At 48.1% G+C, this 12,500-nt stretch overlaps 1 protein-coding gene across 1 annotated transcript in view; it reads left to right on the top strand.

Annotated features, from left to right (window-relative positions):
* Positions 1–12,500, top strand: part of LY75 (lymphocyte antigen 75) — a 153,689-nt gene that overhangs the window by 4,850 nt on the left and 136,339 nt on the right. The window lies entirely within an intron of this gene.

Raw genomic sequence — 12,500 nt, 5'->3', positions numbered from 1 at the left:
ACTGTTGGAAGGAGATACAAACATACACAAGCACATATATATGTCAAATGTGAGCGCCAAAGAGGAACGTGACAATGATGTCTGTAAAGTGCTGTGGAATTTTTATGGTGCTATATACGGTAACCGAGTAAAATTACATAATTGCGTATAATATAATATATTTATTTATTTTACTCCCTTATACAGCGCTATTAATTCCTCAGCACTTTACGGATGTGCTCATCACTGTCCCCATTAAGGCTCACATTCTATATTTCTTATCACTATGTCTATGGATAGTTGTGGGAGGAAATTGGAGAACGCAAACTTGGGGAGAACATACAAACCTCCTGCAGATGTTGAGTTAGGCTATGTGCGCACTAGAACGTTTTTGCACTTCTCAAAAACGCAGTGGTAAAAACGCATGTATTTTTACCGCGTTTCGGTGCGTTTTTGGCTGCATTTTGCTGTGTTTTTGATCACTGCATTTTGCTGCATTTTTCCAATGCATTGCATGGGTGTAAAACGCAGGAAAAATGACATGTCCAATTTTTTTTTTTTTTTTTTTAGCTCAAAAATGCAACTAAAAAAAACAACTTGTATGCAGACAACAAAAATGGATAGTCATAGACTTTTCTGGGGAAGCAAAGTCATGCAGTTTGGAGCCGAAAAACGCCCCGAAAAACGCTCAGTGCGCACATAGCCATATAGTCTATTAGTATAACTTTACTTATACAGTGCTACTAATTTCATAGCTCCTTATAGATATCATAATCGCTGTCCCCTTAATTCCCTATCAGGATGTCTATGGAGTTTGATAGGGAACTGGAAGGAGCCCAAACACGGGAGAATGTATAAACTTCTTGCAGATGTTGTCCTTGGTGAGATTTGAATCCAAGACCCCAGTGCTGCAAAAGAACTGTGCTAACCACTGAGCCACCATAAGACTGCAGTGCTAACCACTGAGCCATTGTGCTGCCCAGTGGACAATATGGAGAACACGAATGTTGTTATCCTAAGTTGGCAGTGTCCACAGGTTCGGTTTTGATAATCTCGTGCCATTTGGCACATACCGTGCAGCCGTCTTCTATTGCTAGGAAAGTGCCATATTTAGCAGAGGACATGGTGACTGCTGACCCTGCAGCCATGGGAAGCCGCCATGTACAGTGACGTGATCTCCTCTCCCCTTATGACAGGAACACTCGCATGCCACCTATTACACGCTGAACCTTCCGGGTTCACACACCCCGGCACCACCTTACTGGCCGAGGATCCCTGTCCAGACTTGCCTCGTGCTCGCAGAGTAGTGGAAGTAGGAGGAAGCTCAGTGTCATCCTGTGTATATCACTTACAAATGCAGTGGGAATCAAATAGTTAGGCTGCTTTCACACTACGTTTTTTTAACATGCGTCATGAACGTTTTTTTAACGCAACAACGGATCCAGTGCAAATGCGTTTTTCAATGCATTTGCAATGGACTCGCGCCAACATGCATTCACCTGCGTTTGCGTGCGTTAGGGCTGCTTCTCACTTGCGAGTTTCTCGCAGTAGAGCAATGCGAGAAAAACTCGCATTGGAATCGGACACACGTTAGTGAATGATTCAGCTCTCATCTGCAATTTTTTTTCTCAGTCCAAATCGGACCGAGAAACAAATCGCAGCATGCTGCTTTTTTGCGAGTTTCTCGTACCATTTGTCCTAATGATTTCCTATGGAAGGGGATTAAAAGTAGGATCATACACGCACACCAGCGTTCACATTTGCGAGTGTGGCAGGAACTACGCTCATTAAATATTCAACAGATGAATGTGACATCACATTCCCAAAGGTAAAATAAATGACACGTGTAATCAATTTAATGTAGTTAAGATGTTGCAGGAAACTAGCATCGCAATCGCGACACACACGCGTCGCACACGCGAGCAAAATTATTAATTTATTCAAAAAAAGGATCGCACTTGCGTTGCACTCGGACCTAACATGAACTAAAATCAGCCGAGTTTTTTTAGCCCAGTCGGACCGATTTTACTCGCATAGATGTGTTTCCAGCCTTATAGTGAGGATCCAGCGACTTGCAGTTTAACTTTTTTCAAAAACGCTACTTAGGCTGGTTTCACACTACGTCTTTTTAACATCCGTTAAAAACGTTTTTTTAACGGAAGTACGGATCCTGTGCAAATCCGTTTTCACTGCAATGCATTTTCAATGGACTCGCGTCCACCTGCGTTTGCATGCGTTTGCGTCCGTTAGACGCAGGATCCGTCCTTTTGCGTTATTTTGACATGTTTCAAAAACGCAACATGTAGCGTTTTTTTGCTTTGTCAAAATAACGCATCTCACAGGATCCTTCACATTGCGCCGCGAGCTGCAATGCATTTCAATGAGTGCTGGATCCTGCCTAGCAGAATGCGTTCAGTTGCGTTGTAACAGGATCCTGCTTTTGTACTGAGCATGCCCAGAAAGTACTGAGCATGCCCAGAACCAGTCTCCAGTGATCTGTCTGTCTCTCCTCCTCCCTCCCTCACCCTCTCTCTCTCTATCTCTGTCTTTCCCCCTTCCTCTCCTGTCTCTCTCTCCCCTGCCTGAGAGCTGCGGACACTCGTAACCAAGGTAAATATCGCGTAACCACTTCTCTTAGTTACCCGATGTTTACGTTGGTTACGCGTGCAGTCAGCCCTGCTCCTAGCAGCTGCAGACACTCGTAACCAAGATAAATATCGGGTATCCAAGGCCGATGTTTACCTTGGTTACCAGCGTCTGCAGCTGTCAGAAGCCTCCTCCCAGTCTAGTTCCCCTCACTCCCGATCACATGACTCCAATGCCCGCCCCTAAATATCCAGTGCAGGATCCTGCAAAATAACATATGCGTTTGCATACGTTATTTGCTGTAAAAGCAGGATCCGTACTTCCGCTAAAAAAACGTTTTCAGCGGATGTTAAAAAGATGTAGTGTGAAACCAGCCTTAGCGTTTTTGAGCTGCGTCCAAATACTGTTTTTCACTGGATCCTGACTATACTGCACGCAAATGCATGTGAACGCTGGCATGCTGATAGACAGGATCCTGCTTGCTCTACTGAGCATGCCCAGAAACCAGCCTGGCGTGATCAGCCTCTCCCCTCTCCCCTCTCCCCTCTCCCCTCTCCCCTCTCCCCTCTCCCCTCTCCCCTCTCCCCTCTTCCCTCTCCCCTCTCCCCTCTCCCCTCTCCCCTCTCCCCTCTCCCCTCTCCCCTCTCCCCTCTCCCCTCTCCCCTCTCCCCTCTCCCCTCTCCCCTCTCCCCTCTCCCCTCTCCCCTCTCCCCTCTCCCCTCTCCCCTCTCCCCTCTCCCCTCTCCCCTCTCCCCTCTCCCCTCTCCCCTCTCGTTCCCCTCACTCCCGATCACTTGACTCCAATGCCCGCCCATAAACTTCAAGTGGCAGGATCCTGCAAAATAACACATGCGTTTTTCTTTGTAAAAACAGGATCCACTTTTACAGCAAAAAAACATTCATGACGCATGTTAAAAAAACGTAGTGTGAAAGCAGCCTAATTATATTTACCATTGCTGATAATTGTTGGGGATCATAAAGATTCTGAACTCTTTCAGGAAACGTTTGTATTGTTTAGGTAAATATCTAACCAGGTAAATAAATCAATAACTACTAAACCGAAGGCGTGAAGCTGACTCCAGACAAAGCAAAAATCAATGTCGGAGTTCATAATTTTCTCATTTGGAAAGAAGAGATTTGAAATATGTCCGCATAAATAAATACTGCATCCTCCCTAAAACAATGCCGAACTATCCCTTTTCATAGAATTGTGTCATTCCTCCCTTTGTAAATATATTGATAAACTGACAACTGGTTCCGTACCCATTTATTTCTTGTCGCTACATAGTTTCACTCTATTCAATCAATAATGAGAGAGAATAGTAATATTTATTTCCAGGAGGAATAACAGAGGAACAGGGCACAGGCCAGAATAATAATTGATTATGGAGGGCGCTAGTACGGTAATTATTAAATTATTATTTCTTTGTCGCTCCTAATTGGGAGACCCAGACAATTGGGTGTATAGCTACTGCCTCCGGAGGCCACACAAAGTATTACACTTAAAAGTGTAAAGCCCCTCCCCTTCTGCCTATACACCCCCCGTGGGATCACGGGCTCCTCAGTTTTCATGCTTTGTGCGAAGGAGGTCAGACATCCACGCATAGCTCCACTGTTTAGTCAGCAGCAGCTGCTGACTATGTCGGATGGAAGAAAAGAGGGCCCACACTAGGGCCCCCAGCATGCTCCCTTCTCACCCCACTTTTGTCGGCGGTGTTTGTTAAGGTTGAGGTACCCATTGCGGGTACGGAGGCTGGAGCCCACATGCTGCTTCCTTCCCCATCCCCCTTAGGGCTCTGGGTGAAGTGGGATTTTACCAGTCTCCAGGCACTGAGACCGTGCTCCATCCACAGCCCCTGGGGAATCTGCTGGATATGGAGCTCAGTATCGTCAGGGACAGGGCCCTGCTACATCAAGGTACTCTGTGTCCCCGTACAGACCGCGCGCACACTGCAGCATTGCTGGGTGTGTTAGTGCGCCGGGGACAACAGCGCTGCGCGCTTGTGCCATTACTAACTACAGCTCTGCTGAGTGAGTAAATGTATTGGGAACTGCCGCGCCGGCCGCTGCTGTTAGTTTTACACTGCGGCGCGGCTGGGACTTGTGGTGCGCCGGGGACTTCCGCGCTGGCCGTGCATATATGACGGCCGCGCTTATTACTCGAGTCCCCGGCTTTTGCGGCCTAGTTTCGTTTCGTTCCCGCCCCCAGGCCTGCCAGTCAGGGGAAGGGCGGGACGCTGTACAGAACGTCAGCGTCGAGGGCTGGAGTCTACTTTACATACTCCAGCCCTCACACTGGGCACAGTGGGACACCAGTTTCCCGCACTTTGTCTGAGGCACGCCCACGGTCCGCCCCTCTTCACAGAACGCCGGCAGCCATTCCTGTGTGCAGTCTGAGCTGGAGAGGGGAGACAAGTTCTGGGAGACCCAGACACGGGATACTGGCGACCACACACCCGCTTTTGAGCGGGCGGTAAGCAGCCCTCGAGGGCTGACCCCACTAGTGCCGAAGTGTACATTGTATTTTTATGCTTGCATGCTATACATTGCACTGTACGGTCGCTGGTGATTCTCGACTATATACCCTCCTAGATTGCTCAGAGGAGACAACAGCATGTCGTCCGCAAAAAGCAAGGGTGCCAAGGCACAGGCTTTCTATGCTGCTTGTACCGCATGTGAGGCTGCTCTACCGGCAGGTTCCACTGACCCCCATTGTGTGCAGTGCTCGGCCCCTGTGGCACTTGCTCGGCCGGGGCCTCTGCTGGAGGTGACCCAGGGAGAACCACCTGTGAATACTGTCCAGGTGACGGGGACGGAGTTTGCAGTTTTTGCTGATAGATTGTCTGTGACTATGACTAAAATTCTAGAAACTTTGCAGTCTAGACCAGTAACTCAGACCATGGGCACTGTTGAATCATTGATCCCTGGTCCCCCTCAGTTGGAACAGCTACGGGCTCCGGGGGTGTCACATGCATCCCAGGGTGACGGCTCTGACACGGACGACAGTCCCAGACAGCCTAAGCGAGCTCGCTATGAGCGGCCCTCGACTTCATCACACTGGTCAGGGTCCCAGCAGGAGAACTCTCTGTATGATGAGGCGGAGGTAGCTGATCAGGATTCTGATCCTGAGACCGCTCTCAATCTGGATACACCGGACGGTGACGCCATAGTGAATGATCTTATAGCGTCCATCAATAGAATGTTGGATATTTCTCTCCCAGCTCCTCCAGTGGAGGAGTCAGCTTCACAGCAAGAGAAATTCCATTTCAGGTATCCCAAGCGTAAATTAAGTACTTTTCTGGACCACTCTGACTTTAGAGAGGCAGTCCAGAAACACCACGCTTATCCAGATAAGCGTTTCTCCAAACGGCTTAAGGATACACGTTATCCCTTTCCCCCTGACGTGGTCAAGGGCTGGACCCAGTGTCCCAAGGTGGATCCTCCAATCTCCAGGCTTGCGGCTAGATCCTTAGTTGCAGTGGAAGATGGGGCGGCACTTAAAGATGCCACTGACAGACAGATGGAGCTCTGGTTGAAATCCATCTATGAAGCTATCGGCGCGTCGTTGGCTCCAGCATTCGCAGCCGTATGGGCACTCCAAGCTATTTCAGCTGGTCTTACACAGATTGACACGGTCACACGTACATCTGTTCCACAGGTGGCATCCTTAACCTCTCAAATGTCTGCATTTGCGTCTTACGCGATTAATGCTGTCCTGGACTCTACGAGCCGTACGGCAGTGGCGTCCGCCAACTCCGTGGTTTTACGCAGAGCCTTGTGGTTAAGGGAATGGAAGGCAGATTCTGCTTCCAAAAAGTGCTTAACCAGTTTGCCATTTTCTAGGGACCGACTGTTTGGTGAGCGTTTGGATGAAATCATTAAACAGTCCAAGGGTAAGGATTCATCCTTACCTCAGCCCAGACAAAACAAACCCCAACAGAGGAGGGGACAGTCGGGGTTTCGGTCCTTTCGAGGCTCGGGCAGGTCCCAATTCTCCTCGTCCAAAAGGACTCAAAAGGATCAGAGGAGCTCAGATTCTTGGCGGGCTCAGTCACGCCCAAAAAAGACAGCCGGAAGACCCGCTACCAAGGCGGCTTCCTCATGACTTTCGGCCTCCTCTCTCCGCATCCTCGGTCGGTGGCAGGCTCTCCCGCTTTGGCGACATTTGGCTGCCACAGGTCAAAGACCGTTGGGTGAGAGACATTCTGTCTCACGGGTACAGGATAGAGTTCAGTTCTCGTCCTCCAACTCGATTCTTCAGAACTTCTCCACCTCCCGACCGAGCCGATGCTCTTCTGCAAGCGGTGTGCACTCTAAAGGCAGAAGGAGTGGTGACCCCCGTTCCTCTTCAGGAGCAAGGTCACGGTTTTTTACTCCAATTTGTTTGTGGTGCCAAAAAAGGACGGGTCGTTCCGTCCCGTTCTGGATCTAAAACTGCTCAACAAGCACGTGAAAACCAGGCGGTTCCGGATGGAATCCCTCCGCTCCGTCATCGCCTCAATGTCTCAAGGAGATTTCCTAGCATCAATAGACATCAAGGATGCTTATCTCCACGTACCGATTGCTCCAGAGCACCAGCGTTTTCTACGCTTCGTTATAGGAGGCGAACACCTTCAGTTCGTAGCTCTGCCTTTCGGGCTGGCGACAGCCCCACGGGTCTTCACCAAGGTCATGGCAGCAGTAGTAGCAGTCCTGCACTCTCAAGGTCACTCTGTGATCCCGTATTTGGACGATCTACTTGTCAAGGCACCCTCTCAAGAGGCATGCCAACACAGCCTGAACGTTGCGCTGGAGACTCTCCAGAGTTTCGGGTGGATCATCAACTTTTCAAAGTCAAATCTGACCCCGACCCAATCGCTAACATATCTTGGCATGGAGTTTCATACTCTCTCAGCGATAGTGAAGCTTCCGCTGGACAAACAGCGTTCACTACAGACAGGGGTGCAATCTCTCCTTCAAGGCCAGTCGCACCCCTTGAGACGCCTCATGCACTTCCTAGGGAAGATGGTAGCAACAATGGAGGCAGTCCCTTTCGCGCAGTTTCATCTGCGTCCACTACAATGGGACATTCTCCGCCAATGGGACGGGAAGTCGACGTCCCTCGACAGAGACGTCTCCCTTTCTCAGGCGGCCAAGGAATCTCTTCGGTGGTGGCTTCTTCCCACCTCATTGTCAAAAGGAAGGTCCTTCCTACCCCCATCCTGGGCAGTAGTCACGACAGACGCGAGTCTATCAGGGTGGGGAGCAGTTTTTCTCCACCACAGGGCTCAAGGTACGTGGACTCAGGAAGAGTCCACCCTTCAGATCAATGTTCTGGAAATCAGAGCAGTGTATCTTGCCCTACAAGCCTTCCAGCAGTGGCTGGAAGGCAAGCAGATCCGAATTCAGTCGGACAACTCCACAGCGGTGGCATACATCAACCACCAAGGAGGAACACGCAGTCGGCAAGCCTTCCAGGAAGTCCGGCGGATTCTGACGTGGGTGGAAGACACGGCATCCACCATATCCGCAGTTCACATCCCAGGCGTGGAAAACTGGGAAGCAGACTTCCTCAGTCGCCAGGGTATGGACGCAGGGGAATGGTCTCTTCACCCGGACGTGTTTCAGGAGATCTGTCGCCGCTGGGGGATGCCGGACGTCGACCTAATGGCGTCACGGCACAACAACAAGGTCCCGGCTTTCATGGCACGGTCTCACGATCACCGAGCTCTTGCGGCGGACGCCTTAGTTCAAGATTGGTCGCAGTTCCGGCTACCTTATGTGTTCCCACCTCTGGCATTGTTGCCCAGAGTGCTGCGCAAGATCAGGTACGACTGCCGCCGCGCCATCCTCGTCGCTCCAGACTGGCCGAGGAGGTCGTGGTACCCGGATCTGTGGCACCTCACGGTAGGCCAACTGTGGGCACTACCAGACCGACCAGACTTGCTGTCTCAAGGGCCGTTTTTCCATCTGAATTCTGCGGCCCTGAACCTGACTGTGTGGCCATTGAGTCCTGGATCCTAGCGTCTTCAGGATTATCTCAAGAAGTCATTGCCACCATGAGACAGGCTAGAAAACCATCCTCCGCCAAGATCTACCACATGACGTGGAAGATATTCTTATCTTGGTGCTCTGCTCAGGGAGTTTCTCCCTGGCCATTTGCATTGCCTACTTTTCTTTCCTTCCTGCAATCCGGTTTGGAAAAAGGTTTGTCGCTCAGCTCCCTTAAAGGACAAGTCTCAGCGCTATCTGTATTTTTTCAGAAACGCCTAGCACGACTTCCTCAGGTACGCACGTTCCTGCAAGGGGTTTGTCATATCGTCCCTCCTTACAAGCGGCCGTTAGAGCCCTGGGATCTGAACAGGGTTCTAATTGCTCTCCAGAAGCCGCCTTTCGAGCCTATGAGGGATGTTTCCCTTTCTCGTCTTTCACAGAAAGTGGCCTTTCTAGTAGCGGTCACGTCTCTTCGGAGAGTGTCCGAGCTAGCAGCGCTGTCATGCAAATCTCCCTTCCTGGTGTTTCACCAGGACAAGGTGGTTCTGCGTCCGATTCCGGAGTTTCTCCCTAAGGTGGTATCCCCCTTTCATCTCAATCAGGATATCACCTTACCTTCTTTGTGTCCTCATCCAGTTCATCAATTTGAAAAGGGTTTGCATTTGTTGGATCTGGTGAGAGCACTCAGAATCTACATTTCCCGCACGGCGCCCCTGCGCCGCTCGGATGCACTCTTTGTCCTTGTCGCTGGTCAGCGTAAAGGGTCGCAAGCTTCCAAATCCACCCTGGCTCGGTGGATCAAGGAACCAATTCTTGAAACCTACCGTTCTGCTGGGCTTCCGGTTCCCTCAGGGCTGAAGGCCCATTCTACCAGAGCCGTGGGTGCGTCCTGGGCATTGCGGCACCAGGCTACGGCTCAGCAGGTGTGCCAGGCGGCTACCTGGTCGAGTCTGCACACTTTTACCAAGCATTATCAGGTGCATACCTACGCTTCGGCGGACGCCAGCCTAGGTAGACAAGTCCTTCAGGCGGCGGTTGCCCACCTGTAGGAAAGGGCTGTTTTACGGCCCTATCACGAGGTATTATTTTACCCACCCAGGGACTGCTTTTGGACATCCCAATTGTCTGGGTCTCCCAATTAGGAGCGACAAAGAAGGGAATTTTGTTTACTTACCATAAATTCCTTTTCTTCTAGCTCCAATTGGGAGACCCAGCACCCGCCCTGTTTTCTTAGGGATTTTTGTTTTTTCGGGTACACATGTTGTTCATGTTGAATGGTTTCAGTTCTCCGATGTTTCTTCGGATTGAATTTGTCTTTAAACCAGTTATTGGCTTTCCTCCTTCTTGCTTTTGCACTAAAACTGAGGAGCCCGTGATCCCACGGGGGGTGTATAGGCAGAAGGGGAGGGGCTTTACACTTTTAAGTGTAATACTTTGTGTGGCCTCCGGAGGCAGTAGCTATACACCCAATTGTCTGGGTCTCCCAATTGGAGCTAGAAGAAAAGGAATTTACGGTAAGTAACAAAATTCCCTTCTTCAGGAGTGTGGAGAAGTCGTCTTCAAAGGAAGGTTTTAATAATGTGTTCTCCAAGTAGATACAATTAATGACATTTGCATTTAGCATTACCAGCTCTCGGCCATTATTTATTAAGGGTGGAAATCTCCGTCCCATCCTCTACTCACATATTTTCATACCATTTATTTTATTCCATTGCTTTTCTTGAACTTTGATTAGATTGTAATAAAACTTCTTTTTCCATTGCTGTAATATTGTCTGTACTTTGACCTGAAAGGAAAATTCCAACTCGTCCAGATACGTCTGAATTCAATGAGCAAAGGGATTAGAATATGACGGCTGCGATCTAGAAACTGCTCCACACTGATTTTAGGCTATGTGCCCACACTGCGGAAATTTTGCCGCGGATTTCTCGCAGAAAAGCCGCGGATTTTCCAGAAATCTGCAGCACAGCTACTCCCCAGCCATTTCTATGGCATTTGGGAAATGCTGTGCCCACACTGCGGATTTTTTCGCAGCGGAAATCGTGCGGATTTTCGTGCGGAAAAATCTGCAGCATGTCAATTATTGTTGCGGATTTTCGTGCAGATTTTGCCTATTCAATTGAATTAAAAAAAATCACAAAATCCGCGTCAAATCCGCATCAAATCCGCACCTATGAAAATTTGCGGATTCCGGGGGAAAGCTGTGGATTTTGATGCAGAAAAATCCGCAGATACAGAGTCCCGTGGGCACATAGCCTTAGGAAGAAAGCACACATGTTACTGTAATTCTGGGCAGCCAGTCCGTGCACAATTTTAAGGTCCTGTGCCCACGCTGCGGATTTTGATGAGGATTTTGACGCAGATTTTCAGAAATCTGCAGCAAAATCTGCATGTCCATTGTGAAGCCAGCAAAGTCTATGAGAATGCAGAAGAGCTGTACCCACGTTGAGTACGGTATTTTTCCCTTGTGTATTCGGTGCAGACTTCTTTTTTTTTTTTTCTGCACCAAATACGCAAGGGAAAAATAAGCAACGTTGGCACAACACTTCTGCATTCTCCTAGAATTTGCTGACTTCACAATGGACATGCAGATTTCTGAAAATATGCGTCAAAACTACACAGCGTGGGCACTGGGCCTAAGAGGGATTTAAAGGGGTTTTCCATTATTCTTTAAAGCTCATCAATGAGGAGGAAATGGTATAATGAAGAAGTATCTTAGAATTCCGTGTGTCATCATCTTCCAGACTTTACTTTCTGCAGCCGGGAAGTGATGTCCATGATTGTGTGATCGCTGCATTCATGAAGACATTAAGGCTGTGTGCGCATGATGAGGTTTTTTAATGCAGATTTGGTGCAGTTTGTTGCCCAAATCGGCATGTCTATTTTTATGCCAGAAAAGTCTGAGAATCTTGACTTGCTGTGCGCATGTCACTTCTTTTTTCCTTGCAGTTTTTGGTCCAGAAAAAAGAAGCAGCATGTCAATTGTTGGTGCGTTTTGTTTTGGTTTTTTTTTCCCTTGCTTTTTTTCACAAAAAGCATGGCACAAAAATGCACCAAAAAACCGCACTTTTTTGCTATTTTTTTTTTTTTTCTTTTGGTGCATTTTTCTGCCACAAGGTGCATATTATTATTATTATTATTATTATTATTATTATTATTTATTATTATTATATTTTTTTTTTTTTAAAATGCAGAAAAGTTCTGCAGCATGCGCACATACCCTTATGGTTTGTGACATTGTGCAGTACGCCATCACTATTGGAATTAAGTGAGGATCTCCGGAGAAGACATCGCAGTCGTCAAAATTCCCAATACAGACTGCATATATTATGAAATAGATATCTTAGACTTGATTGGGCCGGTGTACTTACTATGAAAATCAGAATGGCTGCAGAATTTTATTGATAGATTTCCCACTTGATATTAAAATATACTTGACTTAGAAAATTGTCCATTTATAATACCGAGATTGTACACCCATTCTGAAAGACTGAAAGATTTTCACAGTAAGTACACTAGCCTCAATGAGTCTAAAAATCAGTTTGTTTGTTTGTTTTTTTTTTTTAATAATGTATGCAGTTTTATATTGTGAAATGTGGTGACACATCTGCGTGAGTTTAGGCGTTGTACAAATTCTTCCTTGCAGGCAATTCTCTTAGAAATTTCTTGAGCTTTGCAAAAAGGTTAGGTTCCTAATTTATAACCTTTAACAGGTCCCTACCTTCATTGCAAGTGCTGGATTGGGTGAGTGCCATTTCAACACCCCCCCCCCCCCCCCAAAAAAAAAAAGTTTGCATTAATTTTAACACCTATTTTATTGATCTCTTCTATGTCCTTTTGTTTATCCGTTTGTATGTTCTCCCCGTGTTTGCGTGGGTTTCCTCCGGGTTCTCCGGTTTCCTCCCACACTCCAAAGACATACAGATAGGGACTCTAGATTGTGAGCCCCAATGGGGACAGTG

This window comes from Anomaloglossus baeobatrachus, chromosome 7 (assembly GCF_048569485.1).
Source record: "Anomaloglossus baeobatrachus isolate aAnoBae1 chromosome 7, aAnoBae1.hap1, whole genome shotgun sequence".
In the NCBI taxonomy this organism is placed as follows: Eukaryota; Metazoa; Chordata; class Amphibia; order Anura; family Aromobatidae; genus Anomaloglossus; species Anomaloglossus baeobatrachus.
Note: the sequence above shows the minus strand (reverse complement) of the source record. Positions and strands in the feature narration are given on the sequence as shown.